This window comes from Melospiza melodia, unplaced genomic scaffold, assembly GCF_035770615.1.
Source record: "Melospiza melodia melodia isolate bMelMel2 unplaced genomic scaffold, bMelMel2.pri scaffold_44, whole genome shotgun sequence".
Taxonomy (NCBI): domain Eukaryota; kingdom Metazoa; phylum Chordata; class Aves; order Passeriformes; family Passerellidae; genus Melospiza; species Melospiza melodia.
Window position 1 is genome coordinate 3,545,547 of NW_026948761.1, and position 12,549 is coordinate 3,558,095.

A 12,549-nucleotide genomic window follows, 5' to 3' on the forward strand; every position below is an offset into this window, starting at 1 on the left:
AAAATGGGCAAAAATGTTTTGCTGTCTAAAAGGCCTCTGCTGGCTCCTGTGCTAGCCTCAGGTCCTCAGGGTGGAAATAACGTGGTTTATCCAGAAATAAGTTTAGCTTATCTATTCCTCTTGCTGGATGAAGCCTTGATGAGAGTAGGCATCATCAGAAAAGTGCCTCCACGTTTTTTCTGCCCTGTAAACCCCCCAGTTTTGGGGTTTTTGTCTCCCAGCAGTAGTCAGCTGCCCGTGGCTGCTCAGTGCCTGTGGCAGTGTTATGCTGCTGGGAGAGAAAGGTGCTGCTGAGCTTTCCTGGCACCAGCAAGGCCGTCCTGGTGCTCAGTGGTGCCAGGTTTTGGCAGCACTCTGCATGCCTGAGAGTGGAGTAACTCCTGCCCGTGGAGACCGGTGACTAGACTGTGAGTGTTCATGCAGCAACAGGCAGCTTTATTGAGATCTAACATCCTTATATAGATGAGAAGGCCCATGAAGGTAATCCTCATTGGCTGAGCCAGTTACTACTCAGCTAACCAGCCAGTAGCAGCCTGAGTCTCCAATGGCCTGGGCCTGCTCTTACTGGTTGAATTACATAAGCAAGGTAATTATATAATAAATCACTTATGAACTTGGAATTATTTATACTGTGTGGCCTACAGGCCAGATGTAGAGCATCACAGAGGAATAGCTCATAAATATGGAACTTGTGTGTGTCATAAAACCTCTATAGCTCATCAATATGGAACTTGGGTGTGTCATAAAACCTCTGTTCGCATGATGTTTGGGGCACTCGAATGGAGGAAGGCTCCTCCAAGTGATCAGTGCTGCAATAAAAATGAATGCTTTTTGATACTCAAACTGTGTTAGAAAGTTTCTTTTTGGGTGATTTCAGTGTCAGTTCCACAAGGCCCTGTAGTTTCACAGTGGCCCCTTGTTTCTAAAGTGTCATGATGGCCTCAGTCGCACAAGGCCCCACAATGTCCAAAGAGTCCCCTTAATTCCATGGGGCCCTGAAGAGCTACAATGGCCCCTTGGCTCCATGAGGCCCTGCAGTGCCACCCTGGGGCAGGAGGCCAGGAGGAACTCGTTCCCCACACGCTGCAGCTCCCTGGGCCAGCTGGCACCAACACCTTCTCCCAGGCCAGCACTGCCTGGCACAGCCAAGGCCGAGCCACACTGCAGCTCCCTGCAAACCACGGCGGGGACTGCCAGGCCAAAACCCGAGTCACAGACAGTTTGTCACTCTTCCTGTCTGTATCTGACCAAGAAATGTCCCATTGTGGGGTCCCCTTTCCTGCAGTCACTGCAGCACTGGGACCATCCCTGGAGCTCTGAGCAAGAAAAATGGGAAGCATTGCACCTCTGCACTGACTCAGGGATGGTGGGAAAGGCTCTCTGGGGTGGCTGGAACCATGGAAAAAGGACAGTTGGGAGCACAGAGGGAAACCCAGCTGGGCTGCTGGACTGGGGCAGGGCATCTCTGTCTGGGGGAGAAGTTGGCTGTGAAACTCCCTCCTGTGGATGCTCACGTGCCCAAGAGTTGGGCACTGAAGAGCATCACAACAACAGACAGGAGGATGGGGCGGCCAGGATTAAAGTGCCTCAGGGGGGTCTGGACTGGCCACACAGGGGTGAACCCTGGACACCATCTCCAGGTTATCCCTGACTGTGAAACATGGGCTGAGATCAATCAGGGCCAGGCCAGGCAAAGCCCCTGTGGTGTGGGGGGGCAATGGTGGGAATATAAATCTGGGGCGACACGTGGTCTTGGTAGTAGGTGTAGTAAATTGGGAGCACCATTCCTAAACCACAACAGCCCTGTCAGAACCAGGCCTGTCCCTGCACTGCCCCCGCTCTGCTGCCCCACAGCTGCTGGATCAGGAAGGGCAGAGCCATGGGGGAGGAAAATGCACAGGGACTCCTCCTGGGATCGACCTTCCATCCTGATACTCAGACCCCAAGACAGAAACCCCCATCCTCAGCTGGGAGGTCACCATCAGAGTCTCTGCCAATATCCCACTTGGTGAATCTTTCACACTGAGATTTTGGTCCTTCCTTTCAGTTTCTTTACTTTTGGGGCTTTTAATGATTCCTCCATAAACATGGCAATTCATGTCCCTAATATGGCAATTCTTTCCTTTTTATGAAAGTGTTGGGAATTAGGCCACATTAAAATGCTGGCAGGGTGTGCATTGGTATTTGCAGCCGTGTGGAGAAGCAGTTGGGATATAAGAACCAAAGAAATGTAAAATGGTTTGAGTTAGAAGAGACCGAAAAGAGTCTCTGGTAAAACTCCCATTACCCAGGAACACCTTCACTCCTTCAGGCTGTACAAAGCCCCTGACCTTAAACACATCCAGTGATGGGGTTTCAATTCTGAGGGCACCCTATGCCAGTGTCCTGCCACCATCATCAAAAAATATTTCATCCTTACAGAAAATCTAAATCTGCCCTCAGTCACTTAAAAGATACAGTGTATTATTCTGTATTATATTCCCCAATATAATCTTGGGCAAAATTGTACTAAGCCATTCCTGGACTTAAATCACATCTCCAGGGCTGAGCACCTTTGAGAAGGCCCAGAGATCTCCCAGGATGGGATTTGGAGGCCCCAAGAACATGATCACTGTATGGGAACTGGAAGTCCTGGGTTCGGTGGAGACTGAGGACAAAACAAGAATAGCCTGTGAGGATGACAAAGGTGGATTCAAATATATTGGACCTCTTCTTCATAGTGGAAATGAACCTGAGATAGAAATAATGTCACCAAGTGCAGCTGTGAAGACCCAGAATGGAAACAAGGAGAGATAATAATTAAAAAAAGACTGGATGTGGCACTTGCTGCCATGATCTAGTTGAACAGTTAGAACATTGGCTGGACTAGATGATCTTATAGGTCTCTTCCAGTCTTGAAAATTCTGTGATTCTGTGATTCTGTAATTTCCCTGCCAGGGCAGGGCTGTGGCACAACACATCTCCCAGAAGGAGTCTGGGTCAGCCCCAGGCTCTGTGTGGGCAGGCAGAGGCAGGCAGGAGGCAGAGCTGTCAGCAAAGGAAGGGCCCAGCCAGGTGGGGCAGCCAGGGGATGCCGACAGCCTGCAGGGACAGAGGAGCAAGGCAGGGACACCGTGGGACAGCCTGGGCTGCACAGGGCACAGGGATGGGCAGCAGCTGCAAGACAGCCCTGCCAGAGCCAACTTGGGCAGCACTTTGGCCATGGCTGCTGGTCCTGGGCCTGAGGCAGGAGCAGGAGACAAGTGACCCTTGCAGGCCTGGGGCCTCATTGCCTCCTTGTCCCTGCTCAGCAGCCTGGCAGGGGCCACCCCATGCTCCTGCCCTTGCCATTGCACATCCCCACATGCCAGTGCCCATCCCAGGAAGAGCCTTGAGCAAGGAGGGAGGGACAGGATCTGCCTGGCCAGAGGCTGGGGCTCAGGCCTGGGCTCTTTGCATTCCTCAAACACATCCAGCTTTGCTCAGCACCAGAGACACCTTTGCCTTGTTTGTACCCAACTGTCATCACTGCCTCCAGTGTTCTGCTCTAATTGGAACCAGGGGAAAATTTGTCATTTGTGTCTCTCAGTGGTACCCATTAAAACTTGGAAAACTTTGGAGTTTCAATTTAATTTTGAGTTGTTGAGAAGTGTTTTGAACACTCTCTCAGGGACTCAGTTTGATGTAAGTAACACCAAATCCCCAAGAGTCTCATTTAAGTCCTTGTGCTGTATCTGTACTGCTGAGCTTTAAAGGAACAGCTCTTCCCAGGGCCAGCTCCTCTCCCAGCCCAGCAGGGCAGAGGGCTCTGCCTGCAGGCACTGAGGGGACAGGAGCCAGGCAGAGACAGGCTGAAGGCAATCAGGATTGGGAAGACATTGAGCTGAGATTTCACTTGGGGAAAGATCTTCACAGCCCTGTGCATGGTGAGTGTGTGGGTGCAGGGCAATGTCCCCTGTGCTCCTGGAGGGATCTCCTGAAGCCAGCGCACCCTATAGCCTGGGGGATGTGTCAGGAGGACTCTCTGAGTTTCTCTCTGGCACAGGAGCAGGAGGAGGAGGAGGATGTGCTGCAGAGCGGGGCTGCCCTGGGCACCGTCAGAGGGACAGGGCAGTGTGGGGGACGGGACAGGTATAAGTCCAATGGTGTCAGGAACCCACGCCTTAAAAAAGGAACCCACTAGGCCACGGCAAAATATCCAAATATGGATAACATTGTAACCAGACCAGTGAAGAGATTTTTGCTTTTATTTCCAGCACATCAGTCTCAAAATACAAAATGGAGACATGACAGCTCACTGATCCACACCAAAAAATGTCTCCTCCAACAGGGCTCATACAGCAATACATAAAATCATCTCAGACTAGAATTCAGCCAATCAGACACAGAAAACACATACTGACAAGCATTCTATCCAATCTTATAAAACATACGTAATCGTAGCTAAAACAAAGACTAGTTCATAAGAGACAAAGAACAGAGTTCTATTCATGCTAACCTTCTAAAGATATACATTAAATAACCTTGTTGCCATCCTAAAGCAAATTCCACAGAGACCTATCGTTATTTTGTCACGTCTACTGCTTGGGAAACTTTTCTACTTGTATGGGAAACTTTTCTGCTTGCATGGGAAACTTTTCTGCTGTATTTGCAATGCTAACAAAACTTCAGTCTGAGGCCTATACTTTTTTAACCATTTCCTAAAAACCCTCTAACCTTATGGATTCCAACATTCCCCCTCTCTGTTTGACCCAGAAGCTTTCATTTTCTTGTTGCTTGCTAATTGCGTTTCATAGCTCTATTGCAAAATTTCTGGTTATTATCTGTTGAAGACTATTTTCACTAAACTGAAGCATTGCTATATTATGGCACAGCAACTTAATGCTGTAAAGACCCAATCCCTGAAAGAGATATGAATCACATTTGGCAGTCACAAGTCATCGTTTGAAAAACTCTGGTCGATTCCAAGGCCTTAATTCAAAACCTTCGTTCATGTCAATACCCTCATCTACTGCTTTTGTGAGATTTCGTACACTCTCTGTGCTTCTACTTCCTAATTCTCCTGCTTGAATGACAAAAACTTCTCGGACTGTTTTGTTCATCATTCGCCGAACACAACAGAGTATACAAGGTACCACTATCAATATCAGTATTAGAACACCTAATACGTAAAGACCTATCTTGCAAAGTTGCCTTAGCCAAGGTGCAAAACTCCAATTTTGAAACAAATCATCCAACCAGGGACCTCCATCTTCTTTAATTTGGGCTGTCAGATCCTTCAATTTTTGAATGCTTTTGTGAATGGATTCAGAATGATCAGACAAATTCATACAACATAATCCTTCAAATTCCTCACAACCATGTCCTTGTGCCAGTAAAAGAAAATCAATGGCTGCCCTGTTTTGAAGAGTAGCATGTCTAATACTATCAACATCAGTCAACATATCACTGATTGCAGAGGATGTGGCATTAGCTTGTTTGCTCAGCCAACATCCAACTCGATCTAATTGTCTCAATGCCACAGCTGAAGCCAATTGGGGTAAAAATATACCTGCTGAAACCCTTCTGGCAGCATTCCAAGACATAAAATCACTCTGACAATTCTCATCATAATAAGGAACGGCTCTTGTTTTCCTTTGTTTCTTTTTCATCACTGCTTTGGCAGTGGGGGCAATTATGGTGAGCACACCAATGCTACAAGGGCCACCTTCAAGGTGGGCTGGAATGCCGTGCCAAGCTCTGTCTCCGCAAATGAACCAATACCCTTTTGGCAATTGCCGTGGATACTGATCCGTTTCCGGAACCACATCCCAACTGTTTGAAACATTACACCAAAAACTCAAATTTTTATATGCAAAATAATGAGGAGTAACACTGAACTTTGGGGGATCACCTTTTCGCCAGGCACGAGTCATGAAAGCAAAACAAAAATCCATGGTCAAAGAACCAAGGATTTCCAATTCTTGAAATTCAGATGCTGCCCTAAGGAGTTTTTTGGACCAAATGTTCCAATTGAAGGAAGGACTGTTTCCATTGTCAATTCCACCTGGTTTACCATTGGATTGTTTTTTTACCAAAGGCAACTCTTTCACTGGCACACCAACCAAACAGGTTGAAAAAGGCTTTTCTGGTTTCGAATTAGACAGACATATAGTATCCGATCCGGCAGCCTTGGCTAAGGTCACCCAAACATTCGTTTTCGGTTGATCCACAGGCAAATCTGCACGACAAAAAACAATTAAAATCAAGCAAAACAAGTATACCATTTGAATTTGCCCCATCTCTTTCAGTAACTAAGTTTTGGCAGAATTCTTTCTAAGCAAAAACAATAACCTAAGTTTTCAGCCAAAAATTAGCTTTGTTAAACAAACATTCAGCATTCAATTAGTATACTCATAAATAACATTGACACAAAATCAGAGTTCATGGGTTCCACCGATGCACAAAGAACGTCAGGCACAAGAGGCGTCAGGCGAGACCCGGGATCCTTCGCTTCGGTTCACGTCTGCGTACTCACTTCCTCGGTTCTAGGCTCGACAACAGGTTCTGAAGTGCGATATGGTTTGACGTTTTTGGCAGGAACCCACTTAATTCCAGCACCTGTGGAAATAGAAGCATACCATTTGCCCCACGTTATTAATTGAAACGGACCTTCCATCTGTCCAGAGTCAGGGTTTCTAATTAGAACAGGAGGATGTTCTTTCAGTTTTGCCTGTGTGTTATTTGAAAAGTGTCTAAAGATTGGTGGATCTGGTTCTGTACTTGAACTATTTAGAAAATTAAAAACATACAAAGCCTTACTCAGTCTCATCTGTGGGGTGATCTCCGTTCCCCCTCTCCGTTGATCTAATATGCGTTTTAAGGTTTGATGTGTTCTTTCAATGATTGCTTGGCTTGTGGGAGAGTGGGGAATACCAAAAATGTGTCGAACACCCCATTCATTTAAAAATGTGGCCAATTTTTGAGATATGTATGCGGGACCATTGTCAGTTTTTACTTCTTGGGTACACCCAAGGAAGCAAAAGCTTGCAGGAAATGATGACAGGCATGACTGTGTGTGAAGGGAAGCAAAAACTGCACCAGAGAGCGTGTCTACGGAAACATGAATATTTTTAAATTTACCAAAAGAAGGATATTTAGTAACATCTGTTTGCCACAACTGTAGGCTTTGTAAGCCTCGGGGGTTGATTGCTCCTGTAGAAACAGGAGGTTGTACTGTCGACGGAAGGGAACCAGGACATCATTTTGATCATCACAGGCTCAATTTTATTGATCAGTACGGCGGGTTAAATACAGTTAATAATGAGCTTCATACATATTGCAAAAGTTGAGCTCAGGATTGGTCAGCTTGCATATCAGCACCTACGCCTACTTCTACATTCCTGTGGTTCTACTTTTGATACTTTCTACATATTCTTAGGATGTATTCAGGACTAATCTCAACTCCCTATCCTCATGTTGCAGCAAGGTCGCTGCTGACTCTTCCTTTTAGCTTGCTGACTGCTGACTTTTCTCCTTCAGTTTAACCAGTGGCATTATATCAGTGTGGCCTTTCTCAGCTAACCAATTATTAATAATGCTCTCCACATTTCCCCCGTTTTCTTCTTGTGCAAGGAGATTAGTTTGCCATGTTTTTGCTATTGTACGGCTGACCATGTTCTGGATACAGTTAAAGATACAAGGCAAAATAAGCAAAAACAGTAAAATTACACCCAGCAATCCTATAGCATAGATCACAAGGTTCCTCAGCCACGGTCCGAGTCCCAGGCCTTTAAGCCATTCGTCAATTCCTAAACCGTCTTCTTCCTTAAGTTTGTGAAGTCCCTGTTGTAACTCTTTTATCTTAGTGTGAATGGACACTGAATGATCAGACAGATTCATGCAACACATTCCCTCAAACTCTTCACATCCATGCCCTTGTGCTAAGAGCAAAAAATCTACAGCAGCTCTATTTTGCAAAACAGCATGGTTAACACTTTGCACATCTGCAGTTAGCATGTCTAGAATTTGTGATGTCTTGTTCAGCTCATTCTTTGCCCAGCATCCTAGTTGTTTTGCTAAATTCATAGCTTTATTGGCAGATCCTCCTGGTAAGATAGTTGAAACCACCACCTGTTTGAATGTGCCCCAAAACCGTGGATCTCCTTTCTTGCTGCAGTCTAAGTCATGTATGCTACGTTTTCTCCTGTTTGAATTTTGACTCAGCTGCATTAGCAAGGACACATTAGGATGAAACAGTGACAATTTTCCCAAAAAACAGGGTCCACCCTGTGGTTTAGCTGGTATACCATTCCATGCCCTGTCTCCACAAATCAAAAATATTCCTGTGGGTAATTTCATTGGTGCTGTGATATTTGTGCCGTTACATTGACTGTAATGCTGTGGAGAGAATTCACTCACATTCAGGGATGAATCTAGGGTGGCCCATGTTTCTTTAGGTTGGTTTAAATTCTGAGCACCCAAAAGTTTGAAGCTAAACCATCCACCAGCTGTAGTGTTAGATATGCTGGCATTTGTACTTCCAAAAAGATCCAATTCTTCAGGAGGAGAATGCAAAGAGGTGTTAAGTGATTGGATTAGTAAGCATTGACGATAGCCATCACTCTGACCTGCAGTATACCCTTGTTGCACCGGCAATGTGATGTTTGACATGTTAGACATACATAAGGTTTGATTGTTTATCAAACTGCAAAATTCTCCAGGAGACCACACCGGAAGTCCCACCAGGCATGTTCGAAATGGGTTAGTGACTCCTCCAAGACTAAGACAAAGTGATGATTGGTTAGTTTGATTAGCAAGTGTTACCCATAAATTTTCCCTTGGTTGACTAAAGTGTGTTACTCCTACTGCTTCACTTGCTACAGCATTGAGCAGTATTACAAAAACAAACCTCATTTTTCTTTCTGCTTACTTTGTTTTTTCTTTCTTCGCTGTCTTTTCCCTGGTTCGCTAAATTGTCTATTGTAAGGCTGAGTCAATTTTTGAATACACTGATCTAATTCTAAATCAGCATCCTTGCTCACAAGTATAGCACGAGGTAAGTTTGAAGGCAAATCAGCTTTGCAGCGAGCTGCTATGATACGTGAGGCTCTAGTGATTTCAAATATTCTAAGGTTTTCCTGTAACTTCCACCTAAGATATGCTATAACCACTTGTTCTGCACTCTCAAAGAGCTGTAATCCTGTCCGTCCTGGCAGGCCAGTACTTTGTTCAAGAGCTCTAACCCAGATATGATTTCGAATCCACTTTCCAAAACAAGATGTACACCATAAATATCCCAATGACTTCTGTGAATACCAATAAATCTGATTACAATCTGCACAATGCAAAGCTACCCATGCATAGCATTTATCTTTATCCTTTTTGCAAACATAACAAGGAAGCGAATGTAAGTAAGGACCAGTATAAAATTGTGTATCTTCAACCCAAAGCAACCAATTCAATGGTGGTGATCGCAAAGCCTCTTCAACCTTTTTACTATATGAGGCTAACAGCTCAAGGTCTTTCTTTAACACAAGGTGTATCTTATTTCGTAATCGTAGTTCTTGTTCGTTATCCTCCTCAACAACTATATCCTCCCGAGGGTCCCACAACAGTAAAATTGTTCTAATCATAGAAAATTAATTAGCAATCACTGATACCCCTATTCAAATGAGACCGTTCCCTTTTTTGCCTTCTTTTTCTTATCTGTCTTCAATCTTGCTGCTCCTAATTTCACTGGTCCTGCCACTTTCAAACTTAATTTTTTCAACTTATCAATGCAGCAATCTAATGCTCTATCAGGATCCCCTTGGAAGGGTCCTACAACTGAATGCTGTGTTAAAGGCACTAATTTCCTACACCTTATAGAAACTATACGTGATTTACTTTGAACCTTAATTCTATTTACAATACATTGTATTTCCCATCGATAATAAGCAAGAACCTTCTGTTCAGGAGACTCATAAAGATTTAAAGCTATATATGCATTTTGCCCCGTTTGTCTCCTTAATTCATCTTGCCAGCTTTTACCCCACGTGTGCTCGTGTTCACAAGTATGACACCACAAATCCCGTAATAATGATTGTTCTATCCAAAAAGTTCTTTTACAACCCCCACAACGTAGAGCTATCCAGGCAGCACAATGTGAATTGTGACAGTCAAGGCAATGTAGTTTCGCTGGATCTGTTAAATGAAAAGTTGATAATGAGTCAATGAAACCAATCAACTCCTGGGCTGTCCGATAGTGACGTGTCAGTGCTCTGTCCACCGCTTCCGAGTACCCCTTCAACTGAAACAGTAGTGGCTGTAGGACTAGAAGCAGTTTCTTCCCCAGTCGCTCCTTGTCCTCCTCCGTAAGGTGATCCACCAGAGGCTGCATCAAAAACAGGTTTAGTCCACTTAGCAGGCACCCACAAAGGCCCTGTAGGTGAGGAAACACAAAGATACCCCCGACCCCAATATAATACCTTTGCAGGTTTTTCCCATAATCCTGAACTTGGGTTCTTATACTTAACCCAGACCTCTGTTTCCTTAGTATTTTCCTGACCTGACCTCGGATGATGTTTCATTGCAGGGGGGGTATCATCTTCCCCAAAAATGCATAAATGATTAATCACATACAAAACCTTAGCCAAACATGCTTGTGGATCTGTCAAATCTTGATGTTTTTCAATATACTGCTTAAGGGTACCGTTTGCTCTTTCCCGTAAAGCTTTCCTTAACTGTATCAGTAACTCATACAATCGTTTATTATTCACTTCCTTAATTGCTGCTTCCTCTATTCGTTTGACTACTCCTGCAACATACATAGAGTCTGTGACCACATTTAAAGGCTCCTGTAAGTTGGACACCGCCCATACTACTGCTAACAATTCCAAAGTTTGTAAGCTATCTGCAGGGTCTGCTGTGAGGAGTTGATGCTTCCATTGTCCTTTTTCTTGCCAGGTAACAGCAGCACGCCTTGATTTCTTTCCTGCATCTGTAAAAACTGTAATAGCTCCTTCTATGGGGTTTTCTTCTCTCAAAGGTCGAGTAATCCAGTTCCATTCTGTCATCCATTGCAAAACTCTAGGCACTAATTTACTAGTCTCTACTTTAGCAGGTGACATCAATAATGCTTCTTGTAAATTCTTTGAATTTATCAAGTACCAGTCCAAGGTTTCTTTTTCCATAGGTAATCTAATAGTAGCAGGTTCTCTACCATCCACTTCAAGAATTCTGAGACACCCCTTTTTGATTAATGCAGCCAATTGTTCAATTTTTGAAGATATTGTTTTCTTATGCTGTAGTGGTGGTGACAACCATTCCAACACCCGTATCTCCCCCATTTTCTTTTGCAACTGAGAGAGAGCACCAAGCAAGTGGCAAGGGCTATTCCAGATAGTAAGGTCAATGGGGTGGTCGAGTTGTCGACGAGACACATACGCTTGCTGTACACAGTTACTAATTTGCTGCAAGGCAAGATGATGCTCCTTTGTCAGGTGTACAGGAGTAGTAGGGTCCACACCTTTTAACAAAGGTCGTAGGGCTTCTAATAAGTGATTTGGTATTCCCACAATAGGCTTCAGCCACTGTAAGTCTCCCAGCAACTTCTGTGCATCATGTAGAGTTTTAATGTCCAATTGTAATTCCAATTTTTGTGGTATCACTATTTGATCCGTCAAAGTCCATCCCAAATATTTCCAGGGCTTTGTAGTCTGAATTTTCTCTGCAGCAATAACAAGTGAATATGCAGCAAGAGTATTTTTAATGGTATTAATCTGTAAAGAGGAGAATGGCTGTTGCTGTGCAAACAAAATATCGTCCATGTAATGATATATTATAGTTGCTGGCCATTTACGACGTAGTGGCTGTAATGCTGCATCAACATAAAGCTGACATAAAGTGGGAGAGTTGCGCATGCCCTGCGGAAGAGATGTCCATTCAAATCTTTTATCTGGTTCCCCACGATTTATTGCTGGTAAAGTAAAAGCAAATCTCTTCATGTCATCAGGATGCAGGCCAATAGTGAAAAAACAATCCTTTAGGTCAATAATTAAAAGTGGCCAGTGTTCTGGAATCATAGCTGGATTTGGAAGACCAGGCTGTAAGGCCCCCATTGGTTCCATTTGGTCATTTACAGCCCTCAAATCATGTATCAAACGATATTTCCCTGATTTCTTTTTGATTACAAAAATAGGTGTATTCCAAGGGCTTGTGGACAGTCGCAGGTGTCCCTTTGTATATTGTTCCTGTACCAATTCATGGGCATGCATAAGACTCTCCCCTTTTAATGGCCATTGCTTAACCATCACCGGTGTATCCGTTTTCCAGGTGAGTGGAATGGGGAAAGTCCAAGCAATGGCAATTACCCCAAAGGGTGCTGATTAGTTAACACCACTCCCAATTGTGTTAAAATGTCCCTTCCAATTAAGCAGGAAACTGTAGGAGGCAGTTGAACAATTGAAAACACAGCAGATATTTGTTGATTCTCAATGCACACAGACAAAGACGGCGACCTGCTTGCCAATGTAAATCCTCCTACTCCTGTGAGCATGTTTGATGAGGGAAATAGAGGCCAATGTTGTGGCCAGGCTTCTGGAGAAATGA

The 12,549-nt window shown here is 44.3% G+C and overlaps 1 non-coding gene across 1 annotated transcript; it reads left to right on the plus strand.

Annotated features, from left to right (window-relative positions):
* Nucleotides 1-216: 216 nt before the first annotated feature.
* LOC134434610 (small nucleolar RNA SNORA74) lies at nucleotides 217-420 on the plus strand. Its single transcript, XR_010031889.1, has one exon. It is a non-coding gene; the product is annotated as a small nucleolar RNA SNORA74 (small nucleolar RNA).
* The last annotated feature ends 12,129 nt before the right edge of the window (nucleotides 421-12,549 follow it).